This window comes from Elephas maximus, chromosome X (assembly GCF_024166365.1).
Source record: "Elephas maximus indicus isolate mEleMax1 chromosome X, mEleMax1 primary haplotype, whole genome shotgun sequence".
NCBI classification, from domain to species: Eukaryota; Metazoa; Chordata; class Mammalia; order Proboscidea; family Elephantidae; genus Elephas; species Elephas maximus.
The window spans coordinates 124,681,041-124,692,820 of NC_064846.1; positions in this window are offsets into that span (position 1 = coordinate 124,681,041).

The following is an 11,780-nucleotide window of genomic DNA, read 5'->3' on the forward strand; positions in this document are numbered from 1 at the left end:
CATTTTCCTTGCCTGAAATCTGTTTTCTCCCTTTTACAGAAAATCCCACCTGCCCTACAATGCGGCCTCTTAGGAGAAGCTTTCATTTTGAAAAATGAGCTTAAAGTGGTCAGTTTGGGATCTGGTCCTGAAAAAGGCTTTTGCTTCATAAAAAATTTAAATACGTATTTTAAACACACACACAGGTCAAATTTCCCACATACCTATTGCTGTCAGGTCGATTCAAACTCATAGTGACTTTACAGGACAGAGTAGAACTGCCCCATAGGGTTTCCAAGGAGCAGCTGGTAGATTTGAACTGCCAACCTTTTGGTTAGCAGCTGATCTCTTAACCACTGTGCCACCAGGGCTCCAACTAAAACTTCCCATAAAAAACCCATTGCTGTCGAGTCAATTCTGACTCATAGCGACCCTATAGGACAGAGTAGAACTGTCCCATAGAGTTTCCAAGGAGTGCCTGGTGGATTTGAACTGCCAACCTTTTGGTTAGCAGCTGCAGCACTTAACCGCTATACCACCATTCAAACCAAGCAGTCTGAATAAAAGCCAATACCTAACTGCTATGTGAGAAACTACCACTCCTCTGTCAGTTTGTTGTACTGTGGTGGCTTGCGTGTTGCTGTGATTCTGGAAGCTATGCCACTGGTATTTAAAATACCAGCAGGGTCATGTATGGTGAACAGGTTTCAGCAGAGCTTCCAGACTAAGACAGACTAGGAAGAAGGACCTGGCAGCCTACTTCTGAAAAAACTGACCAGTGAAAACCTTATGGATAGCAGCCAAACATTGATATAGTGCCAGAAGACGAGCGCCTCAGGTTGGTAGGACCTGGCAGCCTACTTCTGAAAAAACTGACCAGTGAAAACCTTATGGATAGCAGCCAAACATTGATATAGTGCCAGAAGACGAGCCCCTCAGGTTGGTAGGCACCTAAAATATGACTGGGGAAGAGCTGCCTCTTCAAAGTAGAGTCAACTTTAATGACACGGATGAAGTAAACCTTTCAGGACCTTAATTTGCTGATGTGGCACGACTCAAGATGAGAAGAAACAGCTGTAAACATCTGTTAAGAATCAGAACATGGAATGCATGAATCAATGAAAATTAGAAGTCAAAAATGAAATAGAACAATATTCTAGGCATTACTAAGCTGAAAGGAACTGATATCAGTCATTGGAAGTTGCTTTTGGGCCCATCTAGGGTCGCTATGAGTCAGAACCAACTCGACGGCGCTGGGTTTGGTTTTTTGGTTTTTATTGTCCCCTGTAATTATTGATGATTGGCCTCTCTTCACCTGGGCCATTTTTCTGGATTGGGTTGACAGCAACCTGGAGGGATGAAGTAATGTCTCTCTCTGGGCTCAAGAGCAGACTGGATTCCCAAGCTCAGTATTACTTGGTTGTGCTGTAAATCCACTGCATTTGTGTCTTATCTAGTGCTGCTATAACAGAAAAACCACAAGTGGATGACTTTAGCAAACAGAAACTTATTTTCTCACAATTAGGAGGCTAGAAATCCTAATTCAGAGAAGAAGGCTTTCTCTCTCTGTCAGCTCTGGAGAAAGGTCTTCTCTCTTTAGCTTCTGCTTCCTGGTTCCTTGGAGACCTCCATGTGTCTTGGCATCTATCTTACCCTCTCTCTCTGCTCGCTTGTTTAATCTCTTTTATATCTCAAAAGAGACTCAAGATTCACTCTACACAATTCCTACCTCATTAACATAACAAAGACAACCCATTCCCATATGGGATTGTAACCCCAGGTATAGATGTTAGGATTTACAACACATATTTTTTGGGAACATAATTCAATCCATGACATTCTACCCTTTGGCCCTCAAAATTCATGTCCTTCCCACATGCAAAACACATTCACCCTATCACATCATCCCAAAAGTCTTAAATCTACTCCGAGTCCAAAATCTCATCTTTTGAATCATCTAAATCAAGTATGGGTGAGATGTTAGGCATATTCCATCCTGGGGCAAAATTTCTCTTCATCTGAGAACCTGTGAAATCTAAAATGTAGGTCATTGGCTTCCAAAATACAATGGTGGAACAGGCATAAGGTAAACATTTCCATTACGAATGTGAGAAATTGAAGGAAAAGAAGGGATACTGGATACCAAGCAAGTCCAAAACCCAGCAGAACAATTGACATGCACTCTCAAAGCTTGAAAATAATTTTCTGTTCTTTCGGACCCTCTGGGTTTTGGCCATCCCCTCTAGATTCTGGGTGGAGGCCTACTGGGATGGCAAATTTGCTCCCTGGGGTTTGGGACACCCGATTCTCCTAGTCCATCTGAGTGGGAACCTGTTGGCCCCAGCAGGCCCTGTTCTTCTGCCCCTTGGGCATGGCAGCCCTGCCCTTTCAGCTTTGGGCATTGGTCCCATTCTCTTGGCCAAACTGAGTGGCAGCCCCACACTCCAGAACTGAGTTGATGATGATCTGACTTTTCGAAACCTAGAAGATGGGGGCTCTATCCTTTGAGACCCAAGAGGCCATGGCCCCACCCCTTGAAACCAAGAAGGCCCTGCTTTCCATGCTCCTTCCAAAAGTTTGCTGATCTCTGAGCTGCTCCAGGGATGGTTCTTTTCTTTTCTTGGAGGAAAACAAATGTAGCTACTTTGGTCTGTGTCTTACCTGTAGAACTGCAAGAGGCAGACAGCGTTCTTTCTCTGCCCCCTTCTCTATAAGAGGATGGGTTTTCTGCTGTGGTAGTTGGTTATATCCATCAGTCACAGGCTTAATCTCTTTAACAAAAGATTGTGTAGCCACATCCTTGGTGATCATGCTGGAATGCAAGTCCTTAGTTTGTACAACAGAATTTTCCAAATCTTTAAGTTTTGTTTTCATTTTGCATGGTTCGTTTTTTTTTTTAATAATTTTTATTGTGCTTTAAGTGAAAGTTTACAAATCAAGTCAGTCTCTCACGCAAAAATCCATATACACCTTGCTACGCACTCCCAATTACTCTCCCCCTAATGAGACAGCCCACTCTCTCCCTCCACTCTCTCTTTTTGTGTTCATTTTGCCAGCTTCTAACCCCCTCCACCTTCTCATCTCCCCTCCAGGCAGGAGATGCCAACATAGTCTGAAGTGTCCACATGATCCAAGAAGCTCACTCCTCACCAGCATCCCTCTCCAACCCATTGTCCAATCTAATCCATGTCTGAAGAGTTGGCTTCGGGAATGGTTCCTGTCCTGGGGCAACAGAAGGTCTGGGGGCCATGACCACCAGGGTCCTTCCAGTCTCAGTCAGACCATTAAGTCTGGTCTTATGAGAATTTGGGGTCTGCATCCCACTGCTCTCCTGCTCCCTCAAGGGTTCTCTGTTGTGTTCCCTGTCAGGGCAGTCATCAGTTGTAGCTGTGCACCATCTAGTTCTTCTGGTCTCAGGATGATATAGTTGCTGGTTCATGTGGCCCTTTCTATCTCTTGGGCTCGTAATCACCTTGTGTCCTTGGTGTTCTTCATTCTCCTTTGATCCAGGTGGGTTGAGACCAATTGATGCATCATCTTAGATGGCTGCTTGCTAGCGTTTAAGACCGCAGACGCCACTCTCCAATGTGTGATGCAGAATGTTTTCTTAATAGATTTTATTACGCCAATTGACCTAGACGTTCCCTGAAACCATGGTTCCCAAACCCCCGCCCCTGCTATGCTGGCCTTCGAAGCATTCAGTTTTTTCAGGAAACGTCTTTGCTTTTGGTTTAGTCCAGTTGTGCTGACCTCCCCTGTATTGTGTGCTGTCTTTTCTTTCACCTAAAATAGTTCTCGTCTACTATCTAATTAGTGAGTACCTTTCTACCTCCCTCCCTCCCCACTCTCGTAATCATCAAAGAATATTTTCTTCTCTGTTGAAACTATTTCTTGAGTTCTTATAATAGTGTTCTCACAATATTTGTCCTTTTGCAACTGACTAATTTCACTCAGCGTAATGCCTTCCAGGTTCCTCCATGTTGTGAAATGTTTCACAGATTCCTCACTGTTCTTTATCGATGCGTAGTATTCCATTGTGTGAATATACCATAACTTATTTATCCATTCATCTGTTGATGGACACCTTGGTTGCTTCCAGCTTTTTGCTATTGTAAACAGTGCTGCAATAAACATGGGTGTGCATATATCTGTTCGTGTAAAGGCTCTTATTTCTCTAGGGTATATTCCGAGGAGTGGGATTTCTGGGTTGTATGGTAGTTCTATTTCTAACTTTTTAACAAAATGCCAGATAGATTTCCAAAGCGGTTGTGCCATTTTGCATTCCCACCAGCAGTGTATAAGAGTTCCAATCTCTTCACAGCCTCCCCAACATTTATTATTCTGTATTTTTTGGATTAATGCCAGCCTTGTTGGAGTGAGATGGAATCTCATTGTACTTTTAATTTGCATTTCTCTAATGGCTAATGATCGAGAGCATTTTCTCATGTATCCGTTAGCTGCCTGAATATCTTCTTTAGTGAAGTGCATGTTCATATCCTTTGCCCACTTTTTGATTGGGTTGTTTGTCTTTTTGTGGTTGAGTTTTAACAGAATCATATAGATTTTAGAGATCAGGTGCTGGTCGGAGATGTCATAGCTGAAAAATTTTTCCCGATCTGTAGGTGGTCTTTTTACTCTTTTGGTGAAGTCTTTAGATGAGCACAGGTGTTTGATTTTTAGGAGCTCCCAGTGATCTGGTTTCTCTTCGTCATTTTTGGTAATGTTTTGTATTCTGTTTATGCCTTGTATTAGGGCTCCTAGGGTTGTCCCTATTTTTTCTCCCATGATCTTTATCGTTTTAGTCTTTATGTTTAGGTCTTTGATCCACTTGGATTTGGTTTTTGTGCATGGTGTAAGGTATGGGTCCTGTTTCATTTTTTTGCAAATGGATATCCAGTTATGCTAGCACCATTTTTTAAAAAGACTATCTTTTCCCCAATTAACTGACACTGGGCCTTTGTCAAATATCAGCTGCTCATATGTGGATGCATTTATAGCTGGGTTCTCAATTCTGCTCCATTGGTCTATGTGCCTGTTGTACCAATACCAGGCTGTTTTGACTACTGTGGCTGTATAATAGGTTCTAAAATCAGGTAGAGTGAGGCCTCCCACTTTCTTCTTTTTCAGTAACGCTTTACTTATCCAGGGCTTCTTTCCCTTCCATATGAAGTTGGTGATTTGTTTCTCCATCACATTAAAAAATGTCATTGGAATTTGGATCGGAAGTGCATTGTATGTATAGATGGCTTTTGGTAGAATAGACATTTTTACAACGTTAAGTCTTCCTATCCATGAGCAAGGTATGTTTTTCCATTTACGTAGGTCCTTTTCAGTTTCTTGCAGTAGTACTTTGTAGTTTTCTTTGTATAGGTCTTTTACATATTTGGTAAGATTTATTCCTAAGTATTTTATCTTCTTGGGGGCTACTGAAAATGGTATTGATTTGGTGATTTCCTCTTTGATGTTCTTTTTGTTGATGTAGAGGAATCCTGTGATTTTTGTATGTTTATCTCGTAACCTGAGACTCTGCCAAACTCTTCCATTAGTTTCAGTAGTTTTCTGGAGGATCCCTTAGGGTTTTCTGTATATAAGATCATGTCATCTGCAAATAGAGATAATTTTACTTCTTCCTTGCCAATCCGGATGCCCTTTATTTCTTTGTCTAGCCTAATTGCTCTGGCTAAGACCTCTAGCACAATGTTGAATGAGAGCGGTGATAAAGGGCATCCTTGTCTGGTTCCCGTTCTCAAGGGAAATGCTTTCAGGCTCTTTCCATTTAGAATGATGTTGGCTGTTGTATAGATGCCTTTTACTATGTTTAGAAATTTTCCTTCAATTCCTATTTTTTTTAATTAATTTTTATTAAGCTTCAAGTGAACATTTACCATTCCAATCAGTCTGTCACATGTAAGTTTACATATATCTTACTCCCTTCTCCCACTTGCTCTCCCGCTATTGAGTCAGCCCTTTCAGTCTCTCGTTTCGTGCCAATTTTGCCGTCTTCCCTCTCTCTCTATCTTTCCATCCCCCCTCCAGTCAAGAGTTGCCAACACACTCTCCAGTGTCCACCTGATTTAATTAGCTCACTCTTCATCAGCACCTCTCTCCCCCCCGCTGACCAGTCCTTTTCATGCCTGATGAGTTGTCTTCAGGGATGGTTCCTGTCCTGTGCCATCAGAAGGTCTGGGGAGCATTGCCTCCGGGATTCCTCTGGTCGCAGTCATACCATTAAGTATGGTCTTTTTATGAGAATTTGGGGTCTGTATCCCATTGGTCTCCTGCTCCCTCAGGAGTTGTCTGTTGTGCTCCCTGACAGGGCAGACATCGATTGTGGCCAGGCACCAACTAGTTCTTCTGGTCTCAGGATAATGTAGGTCTCTGGTTCATGTGGCCCTTTCTGTCTCTTGGATTCTTAGTTGTTGTGTGACCTTGGTCTTCTTCCTTTGCCTTTGCTCCAGGTGGGCTGAGACCAATTGATGTATCTTAGATGGCTGCTTGTTGGCATTTAGGACCCCAGACGCCACATTTCAAAGTGGGATGCAGAATGTTTTCATAATAGAATTATTTTGCCCATTGACTTAGAAGTCCCCTCAAACCATGTTCCCCAGACCCCAGCCCCTGCTCCGCTGACCTTTGAAGCTTTCATTTTATCCCGGAAACCTCTTTGCTTTTAGTCCAGTCCAATTAGGCTGACCTTCCTTGTATTGAGTGTTGTCTTTCCCTTCACCCAAAGCAGTTCTTATCTACTGATTGACCAATAAAAAACCCTCTCCCTTCCTCCCCGCTTTGTAACCACATAAGTCTGTGTTCTTCTCCGTTTTTTCTATTTCTCAAGATCTTATAATAGTGGTCTTATACAATATTTGTCCTTTTGCCTCTGACTCATTTCGCTCAGCATAATGCCTTCCAGATTCCTCCATGTTATGAAATGTTTCAGAGATTCGTCACTGTTCTTTATCGATGCGTAGTATTCCATTGTGTGAATATACCACAATTTATTTACCCATTCATCCGTTGACGGACATCTTGGTTGCTTCCAGCTTTTTGCTATTGTAAACAGCTGCAATAAACATGGGTGTGCATATATCTGTTTGTGTGAAGGCTCTTGTATCTCTAGGGTATATTCCGAGGAATGGGATTTCTGGGTTGTATGGTAGTTCTATTTCTAACTGTTTGAGATAACGCCAGATGGATTTCCAAAGTGGTTGTACCATTTTACAATCCCACCAGCAGTGTATGAGAGTTCCAATCACTCCGTAGCCTCTCCAACATTTATTATTTTGTGTTTTTTGGATTAATGCCAGTCTAGTTGGTGTGAGATGGAATCTCATCGTAGCTTTAATTTGCATTTCTCTAACGGCTAATGATCGGGAGCATTTTCTCATGTATCTGTTGGCTACCTGAATATCTTCTTTAGTGAAATGTGTGTTCATATCCTTTGCCCACTTCTTGATTGGGTTGTTTGTCTTTTTGTGGTTGAGTTTTGACAGAATCATGTAGATTTTAGAGATCAGGCGCTGGTCTGAGATGTCATAGCTGAATATTCTTTCCCAGTCTGTAGGTGGTCTTTTTACTCTTTTGGTGAAGTCTTTAGATGAGCAGAGGTGTTTGATTTTTAGGAGCTCCCAGTTATCTGGTTTCTCTTCATCATTTTTGGTAATGTTTTGTGTTCTGTTTATGCCCTGTATTAGGGCTCCTAGGGTTGTCCCTATTTTTTCTTCCATGATCTTTATCGTTTTAGTCTTTATGTTTAGGTCTTTGATGCACTTGGAGTTAGTTTTTGTGCATGGTGTGAGGTATGGGTCCTGTTTCATTCTTTTGCAAATGGATATCCAGTTATGCTAGCACCATTTGTTAAAAAGACTATCATTTCCCCAATTGACTGACACTGGTCCTTTGTCAAATATCAGCTGCTCATACATGGATGGATTTATATCTGGGTTCTCAATTCTGTTCCATTGGTCTATGTGCCTGTTGTTGTACCAGTACCAGGCTGTTTTGACTACTGTAGCTGTATAATAGGTTCTGAAATCAGGTAGAGTGAGGCCTCCCACTTTCTTCTTCTTTTTCAGTAATGCTTTGCTTATCCGGGGGTTCTTTCCCTTCCATATGAAATTAGTGATTTGTTTCTCTATCCCCTTAAAATATGACATTGGTATTTGGATTCGAAGTGCGTTATATGTATAGATGGCTTCGAGTAGAATAGACATTTTTACTATGTTAAGTCTTCCTATCCATGAGCAGGGTATGTTTTTCTACTTAAGTATGTCCTTTTGAATTTCTTGTAGCAGAGTTTTATAGTTTTCTTTGTATAGGTCTTTTACATCCTTGGTAAGATTTATTCCTAAGTATTTTATCTTCTTGGGGGCTACTGTGAATGGTATTGATTTGGTTATTTCCTCTTCGGTGTTCTTTTTGTTGATGTAGAGGAATCCAAGTGATTTTTATATGTTTATTTTATATCCTGAGACTCTTCCAAACTCTTCTATTAGTTTCAGTAGTTTTCTGGAGGATTCCTTAGGGTTTTCCATGTATACGATCATGTCATCTGCAAATAGTGATAGCTTTACTTCCTCCTTGCCTATCTGGATACCCTTTATTTCTTTGTCTAGCCTAATTGCCCTGGCTAGGACTTCAAGTACGATGTTGAATAAGAGCGGTGATAAAGGGCATCCTTGTCTGGTTCCCGTTCTCAAGGGAAATGCTTTCAGGTTCTCTCCATTTAGAGTGATATTGGCTGTTGGCTTTGCATAGATGCCCTTTATTATGTTGAGGAATTTTCCTTCAATTCCTATTTTGGTAAGAGTTTTTATCATAAATGGGCGTTGGACTTTGTCAAATGCCTTTTCTGCATCAATTGATAAGATCATGTGGTTTTTATCTTTTGTTTTATTTATGTGATGGATTACATTAATGGTTTTTCTGATATTAAACCAGCCTTGCATACCTGGTGTAAATCCCACTTGATCAGGGTGAATTATTTTTTTGATGTGTTGTTGGATTCTATTGGCTAGAATTTTGTTGAGGATTTTTGCATCTATGTTCATGAGGGATATAGGTCTATAATTTTCTTTTTTTGTAATGTCTTTACCTGGTTTTGGTATCAGGGAGATGGTGGCTTCATAGAATGAGTTGGGTAGTATTCCATCATTTTCTATGCTTTGAAATACCTTCAGTAGTAGTGGTGTTAAGTCTTCTCTGAAGATTTGGTAGAACTCTGCAGTGAAGCCGTCTGGGCCAGGACTTTTTTTTTGTTGGAAGTTTTTTGATTACCGTTTCAGTCTCTTTTTTGTTATGGGTCTATTTAGTTGTTCTACTTCTGAATGTGTTAGTTTAGGTAGGTAGTATTTTTCCAACAATTTATCCATTTCTTCTAGGTTTTCAAATTTGTTAGAGTACAATTTTTCGTAGTAATCTGAAATGATTCTTTTAATTTCATTTGGCTCTGTTGTGATGTGGTCCTTCTCGTTTCTTATTCGGGTTATTTGTTTCCTTTCCTGTATTTCTTTAGTCAGTCTAGCCAATGGTTTATCAATTTTGTTAATTTTTTCAAAGAACCAGCTTTTGGCTTTGTTAATTCTTTCAATTGTTTTTCTATTCTCTAATTCATTTAGTTCAGCTCTAATTTTTATTATTTGTTTTCTTCTGGTCCCTGATGGGTTCTTTTGTTGCTCACTTTCTATTTGTTCAAGTTGTCGGGACAGTTCTCTGCTTTTGGCTCTTTCTTCTTTATGTATGTGTGCATTTATCGATATAAATTGGCCTCTGAGCACTGCTTTTGCTGTGTCCCAGAGGTTTTGATAGGAAGTATTTTCATTCTCGTTGCTTTCTAAGAATTTCCTTATTCCCTCCTTGATGTCTTCTATAACCCAGTCTTTTTTCAGGAGGGTATTGTTCAGTTTCCAAGTATTTGATTTCTTTTCCCTAGTTTTTCTGTTATTGATTTCTAGCTTCATTGCCTTGTGGTCTGAGAAGATGCTTTGTAGTATTTCGATGTTTTGGATTCTGCAAAGATTTGTTTTATGACCTAATATGTGGTCTATTCTAGAGAATGTTCCATGTGCACAAGAAAAAAAAGTATATTTTGTAGCAGTTGGGTGGAGAGTTCTGTATAAGTCAATGAGGTCAAGTTGGTTGATTGTTGTAAGTAGGTCTTCCGTGTCTCTATTGAGCTTCTTACTGGATGTCCTGTCCTTCTCCGAAAGTGGTGTGTTGAAGTCTCCTACTATAAATGTGGAGGTGTCTATCTCACTTTTCAATTCTGTTAAAATTTGATTTATGTATCTTGCAGCCCTGTCATTGGGTGCATAAATATTTAATATGGTTATGTCTTCCTGATCAATTGTCCCTTTTATCATTATATAGTGTCCTTCTTTATCCTTTGTGGTGGATTTAAGACTAAAGTCTATTTTGTCAGAAATTAATATTGCTACTCCTCTTCTTTTTTGCTTATTGTTTGCTTGATATATTTTTTTCCATCCTTTGAGTTTTAGTTTGTTTGTGTCTCTAAGTCTAAGGTGTGTCTCTTGTAGGCAGCATATAGATGGATCGTGTTTCTTTATCCAGTCCGTGACTCTCTGTCTCTTTATTGGTGCATTTAGTCCATTTACATTCAGAGTAATTATAGATAAATAAGTTTTTAGTGCTGTCATTTTGATGCCTTTTCATGTGAGTTGTTGGCCATTTCATTTTTCCACTTACTTTTTTGTGCTGAGACGTTTTTCTTAGTAGATTGTGAAATCCTCATTTTCATAATGTTTAACTTTATGTTAGTTGAGTCATTACGTTTTTCTTGACTTTTTTCTTGAGTTATGGAATTGATATTCCTTTTTGTGGTTACCTTATTATTTACCCCTATTTTTCTAAGTAAACACCTAACTTGTATCGTTGTATATCGCCTTGTATCACTCTCCATCTGGCAGTTCAATGCCTCCTATATTTAGTCCCTCTTTTTGATTATTGTGATCGTTTATCTATTGATTTCCATGATTCCCTGTTATGTGTATTATTTTGTTTATTTATTTATTTTTTAGAATTAATCTGAATTTGTTTGTTTTTGTGCTTTCCCTATTTGAGCTGCGTTGATATCAGGACATTCTGTTTTGTGACCTTGTATTGTGCCGGTACCTGATATTATTGGTCATCAGGCCAAACAATCTCCTTTAGCATTTCTTGCAGTCTTGGTTTAGTTTTTGCAAATTCTCTAAACTTGTGTTTATCTGTAAATATCTTAATTCCGCCTTCATATTTCAGAGAGAGTTTTGCTGGATATATGATCCTTGGCTGGCAGTTTTTCTCCTTCAGTGCTCTGTATACGTCGTCCCATTCCCTTCTTGCCTGCATGGTTTCTGCTGAGTAGTCTGAACTTATTCTTATTGATTCTCCCTTGAAGGAAACCTTTCTTTTCTCCCTGGCTGCTTTTAAAATTTTCTGTTTGTCTTTGGTTTTGGCAAGTTTGAGGATAATATGTCTTGGTGTTTTTCTTTTTGGATCAATCTTAAATGGGGTTCGATGAGCATCTTGGATAGATATCCTTTCGTGTTTCATGATGTCAGGGAAGTTTTGTGTCAGGAGTTCTTCAACTATTTTCTCTGTGTTTTCTGTCCCCCCTCCCTGTTCTGGGACTCCAATCACTCGCAAGTTATCGTTCTTGATAGAGTCCCACATGATTCTTAGGGTTTCTTCATTTTTTTAAATTCTTTTATCTGATTTTTTTTCACCTATGTTGGTGTTGATTCCCTGGTCCTCCAGAAGTCCCAGTCTACATTCTAATTGCTCGAGTCTGCTCCTCTGACTTCCTA